At 36.0% G+C, this 12,500-nt stretch overlaps 1 protein-coding gene across 14 annotated transcripts in view; it reads left to right on the top strand.

Moving 5' to 3' along the window:
* LOC136848759 (acetylcholinesterase-like) overlaps positions 1–12,500 on the top strand; it is a 219,232-nt gene that overhangs the window by 144,413 nt on the left and 62,319 nt on the right. For 8 of the 14 annotated variants that reach the window (XM_067121335.1, XM_067121330.1, XM_067121342.1 and 5 more), the window contains one exon: positions 7,699–7,727. The exons of the other annotated variants lie outside the window; for them this stretch is intronic. The gene's annotated coding sequence lies outside the window, so the exon portion shown is untranslated. The remainder of the gene's footprint in view (positions 1–7,698; positions 7,728–12,500) is intronic. 14 annotated transcript variants of the gene reach the window in all.

Below are 12,500 nucleotides of genomic sequence, written 5' to 3'. Positions count from 1 at the left end.
TTATATGAGCCAACAGATCGAAAAATAGATGAATGTTAGGGAATCGTTATACACAGTATCATTAAGTCTGTTACCTTACGTTTTACTAATTATTTCCTGTCATTAGGCAATATTTTTTCAATGAACCTTTATATGCATACATACATGCATACACATATATACATTCATGCATATGCATGTTTATATATACATACATATATATATGTATATACAATCAGATATAGGTAATTGGTAGATAAACTTATAATTGAAAAGGACATGTATGTATGCACATATGTGTGTGTGTGTGTTTGTGAGTCTAAATGGGAAGGCGGATGCATGCATAACGAATTAATCATTACTCTTAATCACAGATATAATTTATTCTGATGTCAGAGGTAGCTCTCGTATACGTAACATACATAGCAATTACAAGTTGTTGTACTCCGTAATGGCACAGACGGGTTTCTTTCGTTATACATTAAGCTATATTTCCTTTCTTTGTCAGCGTCGACAGCAACGTCTTTTGGGTGTCATTCCGACGTTTAGTGATGGCAGTAACTGTTATGACATTCAAAGTACCGCGTTCAGGCAGGCAGTGTAGTACTTCAATGGCATTGCCGGATAATAATATAAGCATTCATAGTGCCCTGTAACAAAATCTTTCTGGTTATAGTTTCAGTAGGCCTATATTTAGACCTGGTGCTTTATATTAATCAGCGTTACATATGTCCGTTGTTTAAATTGTAACAAACCATCTAGTCTGTTGGTATACGGTGCCATTAGTTTCAAAAATCTGTATCAAAATAAAATCTTGATTTTATCATTAAAACAAGTTTCGAGCGAGAGAGCCTTACACAAGCTCATAGACATTTTCTTTTTCTTACTAACTTTAAGAGCGTTCTTGAAACTTCGTCATCTGGGAGATCATGTACTTAAACCGTGTCTGTATGTTTGTCTGCCTGTATATTTATCCACGAAATATTTAAATAAGTTATGGATGTATTGCAATAAATGTTTTGATGAGAAAAGTCGATGCTATTTAGAGGTGGCTTCAATCTGAATCAAAGAGCCTTGGTTTCTCCTATTTCAGTTATATCTACTTTCATTATAAAAAAAAATTCTTCCTGAACGTAGACTTATGAGAAAATAAGAACTACTCTGAAAAATACGATACAGATAATGGTCTCTCGAGGCCTAAATTATGATTTTACACTCTTTAAACGAGAGAGAACTCAGAGGTGCATTAAACGCATTTCGTGGACGCCAATTAGGATTCGTAGATTGGGAGCGAGGAAAACACCGAGCTACAAAAGCTCGGATGAAACAAACAACGGTAATGAAATGGAATACAAAAAGCAACGGGTAAACAAGAAGCCGCGCTCCACCTCTCCCCCGCTAAGGCAAGCACTCACGAAAACAATCAATGAACTCTTCTACAAAAAAAAAAAAAAAAAAGGACAGAGAATAAGGTCTTAACAATGAAGTGTTGGACTTCCTCTCTCTCCCCCAAGGCCATTACCGCTCGACGTTAGTTCTTCAAACAATGGCACAAGACCGAATAAAACATTACAACTTAACGTAATTGTGAATACAAAAACTCGGAGCCAGCCAGAGTCACCTGCAGTGTATTGAGCTGCATCCCAGACAGAGATGAGACAAGCGTCGTCAATTAGTGTGTTACAAATGACAGAAGGTTACTGCTACTATAAGGACGTTTAAAAAAATAGGTAGCTAGGAGATGAACTTAGAGAACCAAATTTTCAAGGATATGTATAGCTAACATTCTGGATTAAGATATGACTGTGAACTTATTACGTTACTCCCAAGTCCCAAAGAATGGGACGCTTGCCCAGTAAATGACTTAGAGTCACGTTTGAATAGGGCAGTGACAGAGCTTTCACTGAAAATTAATTATCAATGCATATTGTGTGTGTATTTATATATTATACAAAATATATATATATATATATATATATATATATATATATATATATATATATATATATATATATATATATATATATATATATAGTCATAGTTGTGATCCCGTCATTAGACCTACACAGAAAGAAATCACTGAGTTGTTATCTCACACTTTTGGGCACCATACAGTCACAGCAGAATTTTACTTGACCGGGCATTAAAAAGCTGCTGCCGACATACATGTGACTCATTTTCAAAAGACAAATGATGATTTCTCGTTTTCTCAGCATTGTACAGCATCCCCATGATAGAACTATTTTTTTTTTTTTTTCAGTCTAAATTGGTTACCCACAACCAAACTTTCTTATGTGATTTGCAAAGCCTCCAGTCCTTAGCATTTTGTTTGAGGACTTCATCTGAAAAAGTTATCTGCCTTTTCGTTGGAAATAATATCTCCCAGCACTGATAATCATCAAAAATTAACTGCCATAAATCGCCTACTCGGGTAACGACAATTATTTCAAAACTTGTAGCAAAATCTGTGTGGTCTGAGTTTGATTCTCCGGGCGCTCTGGGGATTGCTTGCGCTTGAAATTCCTGACGATACACCTCCCATAACATCAGCAGCTTCATAAACCTGCACAGGAGACTAATTAACTGCTTGTCGACCCCTTTCGGCAGAAAATACCTTTAACTTCTGTCTTGTTCATATCCTTGCGCTTGTGTTCTACCACATTAGCCACTCCATCGAACCAAAATTCTCTAGGTGTGCTTTCTTTCCCTTCAGAACTTCCAATTATACTGTCTATTATATATATATATATATATATATATATATATATATATATATACATACATATATTACATGTATAAATATGTCAATAATGAAAATAGCAGTATCAATATCCTAAATATCTTTAAACTTTATGGAAGTATATAAAATTCTCGACAATTGGTAAAGCAGGTCGTGAGGGTAATTAAAACCAGTTCTAGTGTTATTTTACTGAGCTCGTAACATTGCCGACTGATTGATATCTAGCATGTTAAGGCGAATCCTATAATCAACGAAAAGAAGTCTGATAACCAAAGGTTTCCTAAACATTAGACAGTATTACTTGTAGCAATGATTTTTAACCTTTAATTCCTTGGTTTTTGGGGAAGATGCTTTATCATTTTGGTAGCTATAGCAAGTTCGCCATAGATGAAATATCATTCGTTTAAGTCTGTAAATCCTGCGGCAATCGCAGGGCTAAATATGAAGACGGTCAGGTTCATAAGTGAGAGGCAACCATCTTAAATCAAACTTTGTTTATTACTTTCAAGATCGTGGACACAAAAAATGCGCAGTTGGAAAATAAGTACTTCTTTGCTTACACATTACATAAAATTCACAATGGCCTAAACAAGTAAAGATGTTTATTTCAATCCCTTCTCTCAAAGGTTTACGACACAAATACAGGAAGAGATGATATATATGTACTAATAATACGCAAACAAATACATATAGGAGAAAACGAGTACGTAATTGGTAGGGGGTAACTAAACAAACTAACGAAGACTCAAAGATTACACTTAATTCTTAACAAAGTCAGTATTTTAAACACAAAGACAAAAATTCGACTATTTTTTTTTATTGACATAACGGATTTAAATTACAAATCTGTACCTTGTTTCTTTTCAATACGTTTGCCGAATATTTCAAAATGAGAAGAAATGCATGAACTCTTCCTAACTTTATAGCCAATACTTGTTTTGTTCTCTGTTCGTTATTTTCTTAGTTTTTCACTCGTTAACTTTCCACCAACTCTCTTGATATTTACCATTAAATAATAAATGTTACAGAACTTTGACATTTAGTTACGTTCTACCGCAGTCAAGGATACTCCTTGCCTCGTATGGTATTGTCAGACTGACAGCTTATAGAATTTCGTCTCTGATCGTAATACAAGGTCATCCCATTCAGCTATCTTGGATCACCCAGTGAAGTCATCATACGCATTTTTCAAATAACACCACACGTCCATTTTCAATGCGCGGCTTTCAAAATATCACCGAGATCACTGGAATAAAGGTCACATTAAGTAAGCATTGCCTCGTCAATTATATCCACGGGAGGTTATTACTGCCTCGCACTCAACAGCAAGAGGAATTTCCCGGTAAACAATCTGTTTGGATCGCGAAGACTGTAGTTTGACAATATTCGTGACTAAGAAGTATGTGGCTTGACAATATTCGTGACTGAGCAGTATGTGGTTTGACAATATTCGTGACTGAGCAGTATGTGGTTTGACAATATTCGTGACTGAGAAGTATGTGGTTTGACAATATTCGTGACTGAGCAGTATGTGGCTTGACAGTATTCGTGACTGAGAAGTATGTGGTTCGACAATATTCGTGACTGAGCAGTATGTGGTTTTGACAATATTCGTGACTGAGCAGTATGTGGCTTGATAATATTCATGACTGAGAAGTATGTGGTTTGACAATATTCGTGACTGAGAAGTATGTGGCTTGACAATATTCGTAACTGAGAAGTATGCGGTTTGACAATATTCGTGACTGAGAAGTATGTGGCTTGACAATATTCGTGACTGAGCAGTATGTGGTTTGACAATATTCTTGACTGAGCAGTATGTGGCTTGACAGTATTCGTGACTGAGAAGTATGTGGTTCGACAATATTCGTGACTGAGCAGTATGTGGTTTTTGACAATATTCGTGACTGAGCAGTATGTGGCTTGATAATATTCGTGACTGAGAAGTATGTGGTTTGACAATATTCGTGACTGAGAAATATGTGGCTTGACAATATTCGTAACTGAGAAGTATGCGGTTTGGCAATATTCGTGACTGAGAAGTATGTGGCTTGACAATATTCGTGACTGAGCAGTATGTGGTTTGACAATATTCGTGACTGAGCAGTGTGTGGTTTGACAATATTCGTGACTGAGAAGTATGTGGTTCGACAATATTCGTGACTGAGCAGTATGTGGTTCGACAATATTCGTGACTGAGAAGTATGAGTCTCCACGTTAGAAAAAGCCATACTTTGTGTTCATATTTGAAGAAAGAAAATTATACCCACGGGGCCAAATTTACAATTGAAAACCAAAAGTCCTTACCAAAATAAAAGCCTGCTCCACTTTACAGCCTTTCTTTTCTTCATCTTCTTTTCATGTCTTTTCTTAACTGGGTCTGAGCTAGAAAACGGTATTAGGTTGCCCTAACCTATTACCTTTGCACAAAACATGTCCAACTCGTTTGTACTTGATCCGTCGTAACGAACACTATGCTTAGAAGGCAGAAATACACACAGAATAAAAGAACTCTGAGAAGTATTTGCTTTCTTGGATCTTCGTTTTTGCTTCTGAAGATGGTAATGATCATAAATGGAATATCAAGCAGATATTTTTTACCACATTTCCCTTCCCCTCCATCCCCCTCCCCACTCCACCAAAGAGTCATATGAAACCTATGTGGAAAACTCTTTTCTTCAGAAATATAATGTAGATATACATCGCATAAGTAAAAGTGAAAATGCTTAAGTTTGAATGTAATATAAACATTGATTCTCAGAGCCAACTGGGCTTTAATGTAAGATCTGTTTTAGACAAGGAAAGTCCCTCCTGTTGAGTCCGTGAGAGATCATAGGGGAATCATCAAGGCTATTACAGCGTTCATTACAAATGCTTCAGACAAGCTTTCCTTTAACTAAACCCTTGGAACAAAGATCCATGACGGTCTGACACTCATCAGTAATAATAATAACAAACAAGTAAAAAATGCGCAGGAAATTCTTCGGCGCAATCGAGTTTTCTGTACAGCGTATAGTGCTGTATGGAACTCTCGCAGTGCTGCAGTGTGAAACTCTCAGCCACGACCGGGTAGCGTTCAGTTGCTCCCTAGATGCGGTCCAGTGAAGATGCGTCGGCGGCTGGCACCTCTGGCGGTGCCAGACGCACGATCCATGGCTAATCTTAACCTTAAGTACAATAAAAACTACTGAGGCTAGAGGGCTGCAATTTGGTATGTTTAATGATTGGAGGGTGGATGATCTACATACCAATTTGCAGCCCTCTAGCCTCAGTAGGTTTTAAGATCTGAGGGCGGAAGGACAGACAAAACTACTCAATAGTTTTTTTTTTACAGAAAATTCAAAGTGTTTAGTTTGAAAATATGAGATATGGTGGAATGCTAAACGAATGAACGCTACATAAAACAGTGACAATTGTTTTGAAAACAGACATACTTAAAAAACTTGTAAATCCGGAAGAACAGAAAATGTCAGAAAGAAGCCGTATTAGCAAGAGACAATATTCCGTGGCTTACAGGTATCTCCCAGCTGCTCTTCTATTCAGAACGTGGTAAAGGTCACGTGAAATTAAATAAAGTCCGGCACCGAGACATTCTCAATTAAACCATGGTAATAGAATTCATGAGACCACCGAAATTACAAACATTTCAGCCGGGCGTTTTTGAAGCTGTCAGTAGCATTAACAACCCAGATGTTCCGTTTCGTCGAATTAAAAATGATGCCTAATTGATTACTTCGAACTTTTTAACCTTTGAGGACAAATTCCATAACAAAACGTGTACTTCCGGAAGGAAAACCAAAGCAGGTTATTTCCCAAGGCTGTCGGTTTGTCCCTGGAAAAGCTGGGATTTTGTGGTGAACTGATCAACCTCTTAGCCTATTTCCGAAGACCACGTTGCTTCCATAAGAGATCTCATAAGAGTTATATAATGCTTGCATTGTTCATGTAGACAAGCTTAGTCAAGACTCGAGCTCGACTAATCATTATGAACTCACTCTATATATCTAGATATCTGTTCAAGGTCAGGAAAAATGATTGATTGAATCTGCAGTATTTTCAGATTATCCGGTAATTAAGGTTTTAGTTATTTGTAAATATTTGAGCAATGCATTTTTTATAAATGAAATCAATCTCTGGCGAACCTCATAAGAGTTTGGCCGTAAACGGTGGTCTGGTTGGTTACTATTCACAAATAAAAAGAGGGTACAACCCCCCCCCACACTTACACATATATAAATAAAGGCAATGCCACGAAGGAAAGTGAAACGACGGAATTAAGGTATACCTTAATTTAACCAGACCACTGACCTGATTAACAGCTCTCCTAGGGCTGGCCCGAAGGATTAGACTTATTTTACGTGGCTAAGAACCAATTGGTTACCTAGCAACGGGACCTACAGCTTATTGTGGAATCCGAACCATATTATATCGAGAAATGAATTTCTATCACCAGAAATAAATTCCCCTAATTCTTCATTGGCTGGCCGGAGACTCGAACTCGGGTCTAGCAGAGTGCTAGCCGACAACTCTACCGACTCATCCAACGAGGAACTGGTGCTAGGTAGTCTGCTAAGCAAAGGACAGTAAGTCGAAAGGCCTAGCATCTCTCCGTCATTTCACTTTCCTTCGTGGCGTTCCCTTTGTTTATATATTCATCACGGTCCATATTTTCGTGATTCAGTTATACATACATACATACATACATACATACACACACACATATATATATATATATATATATATATATATATATATATACATACTATATATATATATATACATACTATATATATATATATATATATATATATATATATATATATATATATATATATATATATATATATATATATATATATATATATAAGTGAGAAAAACACTGTATCACAATATTTGAAAATGAACGAATAAAATACATTTGAAGCCTGCAATAATAAATATTGACAATTAACGAAAATATTTTCTCCTTTCAATTTCAGAAAGCGCTTATCAGCCAGGCCGGTTAAAGGTAAGAAATTGTCTAATATACCACGGCTTCTACATACAGAATTACTTAGATGCATGAAATTTTGCGATAATTAAGTCTTAATTAATTAGTAGTCCGTTCCTTAGACTCAATAAAGGGTTTGTTATACTGCTGTGCCTTCTGACGCTCAGCCAAGTATCTTTCCTGGATACATGGTGATACATGGTTTAATCATTAGGAGCAAATAAATGGGATAATGGATCTTTAATTATCAAGATTGCTTATCAGACTTCGTCTGAAAGATGCTCCAGGTATTCCTGATACCGTAAAACAGGAAATTATAGACATTCTCATATCTGAACCAAACAAAAACTTCTTTCAGTTTTCTTCTGAAGATGGAAAGAGAAACCCACAAGATTCTTGTGCATAACTTGTTTACTGGTAAATATTTACATACTGCTGTGATCTCGAGCACTTTCAGGTCCTAACTGTGACCCTTTTTCAAGAGATGAGGTAGTCAGGCTGGGCCTTGAACCAGCCTGACTACCTCATCTCTTGAAAAAGGGTCACAGTTAGGACCTGAAAGTGCTCGAGATCAAAGTAAGATGTAAATATTTACCAGTAAACAAGTTATGCACAAGAATCTTGTGGGTTTCTCTTTCCATTCTTATATCTTTTATCTACTTAAGTTAACCTTATCTAACGAATTGAAACAGGTCATCAGACACCTTTCTCAAGTTGCAAACTACACGAAAAAACGTAATTTTACTGATATTGTTAAAGAAATTTAGTATTACTTTCTTTTTTTTTTTTAAATATAATTGCAAGCATTTTTTTACGCTAGCATGTCCGACTTTTTTTTCTTTTTTTTTTTTCTTATGAAAGCTTGTATACTGATATTCCTCTCCTTCAGACTTGAGAACTTCAGACGTATATGCATATTAATGACGTCTCTCAACAAGTCTCGTATAAATTCTTCCCCGTTGCTTTTATCTGCTAAACAATATTTCCCTCGACTTTGTAATGACGACCGTATTTAGCTTCTCATTTTCTGATGGATTTTTGCGTCTGAACCCATTCAAGAAAATGGACACGAAGACCTTAAGCTTTTGTGATTAATCAGCCATAGTATTAACAATTATTTAATTCTTTTTTTCCTGAAAGAGCTTCCTTTGTAATTTACAACGCACGATGTAAAATTATCGTTTGAAAACTGAAGGAAAATATTCTTTTAGTCGTGTCTTATAACAGTGTGATTATGGATGAGAGCAAATAGGAAACGTAGCCTTGAACAAACGTGTACACAATTATAAACTTGTACGGCCAAAATCTCACACACTGAAATGTACATACAAATACGTACACCCAAATTATCTACACACGCACTTAAATATGTATATATTTATATATATGTATATATATATACATATACATATATATATATATATATGTATATATTTATATATATATATATATATATATATATATATATATATATATATATATATATATATATATATATAGTCAGTTCATATGTCCTTGTGGCTATAGATAGATCTAACAACTTCCTTCGCTGAACTGGGGCGATTTAAAATAAAAAAAAATAGCATATTAATGCTCCATTCACCCTTTGACACTTGATTCATTGACGTAATTATTTTTAAGTAAATCAAATGCTTCCTCATTTTGGCGAACAATAGTGTGATCGCAAGCATTATAGTCCCTGATGCACGCGCGCACGGCCGCACACGCGCGCACACGTCCTTCTTTCCCCCAACTCAACATTCCATACTGAGACCGTTATCTGCCCTGTATATGTTATCGAAGCTTTTATTTGTTCAGCTTAGATTGTTAGTCCCAGTTTTGGACGCAAGGTGGCGTCCCGGCCTCATGTAATGTTCTGGTCTCTTGAATGACTGCGCGGTCGTTTATACCAGTGTTTTGTCCCAGTGGTGTCTTAATTGTTTTCTGTTGTAAGAATTCATCCAAAGGAATTATGGGCGGTCTTTTAAGTGGGATACGAAACTTTTTCATACTCGTAAAATATGAACGAACTATTTTTCCTCACTTGAGGTCCTTGCAATTACATACGGTTAGTTTACAAAACAGAAATAAAATTGCGGTATTCGGAGATGCAAAGTGTACTTAACTGAGTTTACCTCATGAAATTTTACAAATGGAAGATGCAAGTGCTGGAAATAGAACAATGTGATTTACGATGACCTTTTATCAACAATTGGCGGCGTGTTCGCTGAGTTATTTTTTATGTATGTAAAAAGTCCATCAACTGGAAGTATCTGGAATATCTTGGCAATAACTTCTAGAATAGATATCGGTATTCTTGCAAAGTGAATGTATAAAATTCTGCGGATATGTAAAGAGCACAGATGCTGGAGTGTACTGGTAGAGGGAAATACTTTTGTAAACTAATATAAGCGCTGAAATTAGTACCGCGGATCAAAGTCAATTTCACAACTGACAATAATCAGCACTGACTAATAACCGCCAGCTCTTACCCTGCTCCAACCTGCATGTAAACCACCGAAGTTGGGTAACTCTCAAGTACACCATTCACTGCTTATGTTGACGGAAGCATACTGGAATTTAACAGAACTTGACCTAATCTCCGCTAAGGTTTTGGGATGAAGCGGCAAGCCTCATTCCCTTTTCCCTTGGTGCATCCGACTAGGTACTTATGTCACTACTTAAACCAATAGATCTACTGGTTCCAGTTTTAGCTGAGGTGAACCCTCTATCCCATATATATATATATATATATATATATATATATATATATATATATAATATTATATATATATGTATGTATATATATATATATATATATATATATATATATATATATATATATATATAATTACCGTAATGTTATTTAAGGAATTATATTATTTATTTAGTCTCAAATTTCTGACATCCGTCTTGTTCCTTGCACGGGTGTTCATTCTCAGCCAGACGTGAGAAGTTCAGTTTAGAGATATGTAATGTAATTGCAGTTTTCAAAACAAACGTAAAGGTAGTCAAATGAGCCCTAAAAAACACACTACGACATTACAAAATAATGCAAGCAAAGCGAATGTCAAAGTTGCGTGGGGAACACTTCTTTTAAAGAAAACGGGTTTCGTAATCACTAGGAGTACAATTTTTGACGTATAACGAAACTGTTTAGGGAGTTAAAGAATACCTGAGCAAATTACTGTAATACAAAATGAGAACTTTACCCTCAGTGGTTGTCTTTAGGGCAAATAATCCCAGCACCTAAAATAAACATAGATATGTGACTTAGCCACTGGCTGCTAGATTTAAAGGATCAGAGCTATTTAAGACAACTTAAAAAAAATGACAATGAGTAAGATATATCGAAGAGTTAAATGAAATGATAATCACAAAAAATGAGTCAGATACAGAAAAAGCATGCGCAAAGGAAAAAAAAAAGGACGGTGTTATATTTACGTAATTACATCAATCTCAAATGAGACTAGAGACAGTCAGTACTTAGAAACCCCAAACAGAGGCTAGAAGTTGCCGGTGGCACTCTTAAGTTATGGAGGGTCAACTCAGAGAGTTACAAGTACTGTTTAAATGGAGTGCTGGGGTGAAGCTGCTACGATGTCTGGCCTTCTACTGCTGCTGCTTGATGTTAAATTAAGATAGATGTGCCACCACGGACTCTTCAGATCAGTGACTTACGTATACACAGACAAAGTCCTTGCAAATGGTAACACTTTATTTCAGTTTTTTTTTTTTTTTTTTTTTTTACAGAATGTTACTAAATTTAGCTTTAGATATCTAAGGATAAATCTTAAATCTTATGCAAGGAATGAACTATATATAGTTAACAGTTTCATGTTGGATGCAAGTCTTCCCCTCGCCGCCCCAAAAAAAAAAAAAAAGTCCATGACAGTTGTATTGATGAGCCGTGGCAACCCAGCCCAGTGCTGTTCTGAAGCGTCCCGCCAGAGGGCGTGACATGGAACGCGAAGACTTCCTGGAATGTGAGGCCCAGTGCTCAGCCTATGTTATTTTCAGCCGTCGGCTTAGCCTCCCGTCTGTCACTGACACTTGGGTGTCACTAACGAGGGAGGGGAAGGGGAGGTCATGCAGTTGCCTTCATCTGAGAACGCAAGTCTTGAATACAACTAAAATTAATAAAGCTTTAATCAGATTTATACATTTCCCTTGAGACTGGATTTTCATAATTTTTTCGACAGTGTAATCGCAACCTTGAATCTCAGAGTATAAAATACACTAGGATATGAGCTCAGTCGATCAAAGGAGGATCAAATCTATTCCAATTACCCTATGCACTGCACATGCAAATAATTATTAATAGTGAAAAAAATAATCGTTTGGAAAGTGTGTATCATGAGAGTAAATGGAAGATAGAACGAATGGGTATTCGTAACTTGTATGCAAGAATAAGGTGGAAAACGCATCAGTGGCTTTCAGTAAATCAGCAGGAATTTGTTCTGTGAAGAAATTCGCCTGAAAGAAATTCGCAACTTATGTAAATGGCACTGATATTCACATGTTCTAGAAAACCCTCGATATTCCACGTAACGATGCGAGGCAATATTCATCAACGAAATTTATATTATGAAATGATTTTATTTAATGATTAAGTAAATTGTCAGAGTGTGGTGACATTTATACAAAGTTGTTTTTTAACCGTTCGATTGTAATCACAATGGAAAAATTAATTTGCTGTGAGAATAATGAGAATAAATTATATTCATTTTTTATAAATTTTTGTATCAGAACAGAAGCAAGTAATGATGATTTTTTTTATTGTGAAATGCC

This window comes from Macrobrachium rosenbergii, chromosome 19 (assembly GCF_040412425.1).
Source record: "Macrobrachium rosenbergii isolate ZJJX-2024 chromosome 19, ASM4041242v1, whole genome shotgun sequence".
Classification (NCBI taxonomy): domain Eukaryota; kingdom Metazoa; phylum Arthropoda; class Malacostraca; order Decapoda; family Palaemonidae; genus Macrobrachium; species Macrobrachium rosenbergii.
This window is presented reverse-complemented; position numbering and strand designations above follow the sequence as displayed.